The following is a 3,843-nucleotide window of genomic DNA, read 5'->3' as shown; positions in this document are numbered from 1 at the left end:
ACTCCTTGGTCGCCAGTCATTGAGAGAGCAGCATTTCTACATGGTGTCAAGAGTGGGCAGTATGGCAGAAGGACTCCACCGCATCAACATCCTTGGACCACAGAATCGTAGAATGTCCAGCGCAGAAGGCCATTCGGCCCAACGAGTCATCGCTGACCCTCCGAATGAGCACCGCAGCTACTCTCCTCAAGCAGAGGTTTAAGAGATAGTGCAGTACCAGCCTGGCTAGCTAAGTCGGTAGAGCATGGGACTCTTAATCCCAGCGTCGTGGGTTCGAGCCCCACGTTGGGCGTGTCTATATTATTATCTGAAAATATTGATGCTGAATGAACTGTTTTCACAACAGGAACACAAGGTTATGTCGCTGGACTGGGAATATAGAGGTCTGAACTAATCCTTGGTGACAAGATTTAATAAATCTGGAATTGAAATTTCGTCTCGTGAATGGCGCAGAAAAGTTCTGCTTCAGACGGATCATGTTTCCACAACAGGGAATGATTTGACACAACCACAGTGAAGATCTGTCCCCGGTCGACTCACGGTTCCACGACAGAGAACAGTTGCATATCAGAGAGCACGGGATATACATTTACAAACAGGGCCTTCTCCACCTCGGCACCTTTTCTGTGTCATTGTGTGTGTCCTGATAGTCTCTTCCTGATTTTCTGTGCGTCTCTGTCTGTCACAGCCGTGCTGATGTAACGTATTAATCTCACTTTTCCCAAACAGTAATTGTGATTGATAGATACAGACAGATTTCCACACTGACATTCAGTACCAATGTCTGATAGAAACTGAATCCCACCCTCACATACAGTACCAGACATTGACTCATAATGAAGGAATCCTGCTCTCACAACCTGTTCCAGAGACTGAGGTGCAGAGTGTTCCCTCCACTCGTGAACACTACCTGTGATTTACAGATACAGAACAAATCTCAGTCAGGTGAGTAGCAGAGTTTGATGGGTACGTCATGTATTCCACAATCACCTTCTCTGCGCCAGATAATCAGATGCAGTCGACACGCGGTGTCTGTGTTATTTTAACAAGAGTTTTCCACAAGAACCGGAACTCATTTACACAATATCAGGGGGAGCAGAAGTAGGCCATTCAGCCCATCGAATATGCTCCGTATTGCAATGAGATCATGCTTGATCTGATATATAACGTGTATTGACCTCATTCGGTGGCACCTTGTCACAGTGGCTACCTCACAGCGCCTGCGATCCGGGTTCAATTCCAGCCTTTGGTCACTGACTGTGTGGATTTCCTCCGGGTGCTGCGATTTCCTCGCACAGTCCAAATGTGTGCGGGTTAGGTGGAGTGTCCATGCTAAATTGCCCCTTAGTGTTCAAAAAGTTGGATGGTGTTACAGGGATGTGGTGGGGACATAGGGGCTCTTTCAGAGGGTCGGTGCCGTGTCGATGGGCCGAATGGCCTCCTTTTACATTTTAATGATTACATGATAATCCTCATGTCCATTTTCCCGGCTTTTTATCTCTAGATTTCATGATGAACCTTTAAAACCAACATTCCAACCAAGCCTCAGGTACCAGTAACTCCTCAATGGTCGTTAATTTCCCGGCTGTCAATCATTTGGTCAGTCTGAGGAAGTCACATCCTGGAAATGTCATACATTGATCCAGTTCTAAAGTAAATTAAGTCGCTCTAGTCCCTGATGACCATAGGCTGCGTTCCCCTTTGAGGGTGAGATCTGACTGATGGTGAATTAACCTGAGGATCACCACACCTTTGGCGAGGGGCAAGGCTGTGAAGGCGGGGTTTTCCTGATTCAGAGCTATTGTAACCGTGTGATCAGAATCTAATTAACCTGGTTCTCACTCTGTTAATATTGTCTCACGCTGAGGCAAACGTCACCGATTGGATAGTCGAGTGATCGTTCTTCAGTCTTGTCATGGACGGACCCGCTGAATCTTGAGGCACTTTCTGAAAAGTTTGCCTTTCTACCAGGAATAGTCTCATCCCAACACAATAATTTATCATTAATCTGCTCCAAGTATACTTTCACGACTCGCTGAAAGAATATAATCTCTATTTCCTGGGGCATGAAACCAGGCAGGAGTAGATACCTGTAACTCAATGATCAGAAAATGTCCATCGTGAAGTGTGTGTTCCGATGATCGACGGATTCCTCGGTGAAGCCGGGAGCGTTTGTGTTTGCTGTCAAATGCTGGTTGATTCCAGTCTTTCAGCGGGGGCCTTTCACACTGTGTGGAAATATCTTGGAAATAATATTGAAGTGTTTCCCATCAGTACATTCACAAAAGTCCCTGAATGTGATGGGAATTCATTTTACTGACAAAATCTGCATTTCCAACATTGAACATCGGGCTGAAGGCAAAGAGGCGGATATTTTCCATCAATTCATGGATGCAAAACGAATTAAGACTTTTTGACATATGCACTTGTGGGTTGAGGTGGCCGAGTGGTTAAGGCGATGGACTGCTAATCCATTGTGCTTTCTACGCATGCGTTCGAATTCCAGCTTCGTCGGTTTTTCATCCGCTATTTGCTCGCAAGTGGGACTAATTTTTCCAAGATTTATCTGCAGTAACTGATGTGACAATCCAGTCCAAGTTGTCAGGCCAGATTGCAGCGAGTTGTGTTGGAAAAGCGAGAATTCGAAATTCAGTCTTGTTCTGATTGAGATGAATTGATCGGGTAGTGAGAGAGGAACCACTTTGATTTGATTTATTGTCCCATGAAAAGTATTTTTCTGCTACCAAGGGAACATACACATTACATAGATAGTAGACAGAAAAAGTATAATCGACAGAGTACATTGACAAATCGTACATGGACAAACAGTGATTGGTTACAGTGCGGAACAAGGGGCCAAACAAAGCAAACCCATGAGCAAGAGCAGCATAGGGCGTCGTGAATAGTGTTCTTACAGGGAACAGATCAGTATGAGGGAGAGTTGTTGAGGAGTCTAGTAGCTGTGGGGAAGAAGCTGTTCCTATGTCTGGATGTGCGGGTCTTCAGACTTCTGTACCTTCTGCCTGATGGAATAATCAGTAAAAAGGTAAAACCTGGGTGAGAGGGTCTCTGATAATGTTGTCTGCTGTCCTGCGGCAGCGGGAGTTGTAGACAGAATCACTGTGCGGGTGGCAAGCTTGTGTGATACGTTGGGCTGATGTCACCACACTGCAGTTTCTTGCGACCTTGGGCCGAGCAGTTGCGATCCCAAGCTGTGATGCAGCCCGATAGGATGCTCTCTGTGGTACATCTGTAGACGTTTGTGAGAGTTGATGCAGACATGACGAATTTCCTCTCCTTCCGTAGGAGGTAGAGACGATGTTGGGTTTCTAGACTGTTGCATCAACATGAGTGGACCAGGACAGACTGTTGGTGATGGTGACCCCCAGAAATGTAATGCTATCCACCATCTCCACTTCGCAGCCATTGATGCAGATGGGTGTGTGTGTTGTGCAACGCTTCCTGGCGTCGATGATCAGTTCATTGATCTTTCCGACATTTTGAGACAGGCTGTTTTAGGTACACTATGCAACCAAGTGATTTATCTACCTTCTGTATCTGATTTGTCATTGCTTGCGATCTGACCCACCACAGTCGTATCATCCACAAACTTATAGATTGAGTTGGAGCTAAATCCTGCCACACAGGATATGCCTCCATATTCAGCGGGTCCGGCCATGACAAGACTGAAGAATGATCACTTGTCTATCCAATCAGTGAGGTTTGCCTCACTGTGAGACACGATTAGCAGAGAGAACACCAGATAAATTAAATTCAGATCAGACGGTTATACGAGAACTGAATCATGAAAAGCCCGCCTTCTCACAATTCCCGTTCCAGCCT

The 3,843-nt window shown here is 45.9% G+C and overlaps 1 non-coding gene across 1 annotated transcript; it reads left to right on the top strand.

The window, feature by feature from the left end:
• Nucleotides 1–219: 219 nt before the first annotated feature.
• Nucleotides 220–292, top strand: trnak-cuu (transfer RNA lysine (anticodon CUU)). Its single transcript has one exon. It is a non-coding gene; the product is annotated as a tRNA-Lys (tRNA).
• Nucleotides 293–3,843: the final 3,551 nt, after the last annotated feature.

Source organism: Scyliorhinus torazame, chromosome 24, assembly GCF_047496885.1.
Source record: "Scyliorhinus torazame isolate Kashiwa2021f chromosome 24, sScyTor2.1, whole genome shotgun sequence".
Classification (NCBI taxonomy): domain Eukaryota; kingdom Metazoa; phylum Chordata; class Chondrichthyes; order Carcharhiniformes; family Scyliorhinidae; genus Scyliorhinus; species Scyliorhinus torazame.
This window is presented reverse-complemented; position numbering and strand designations above follow the sequence as displayed.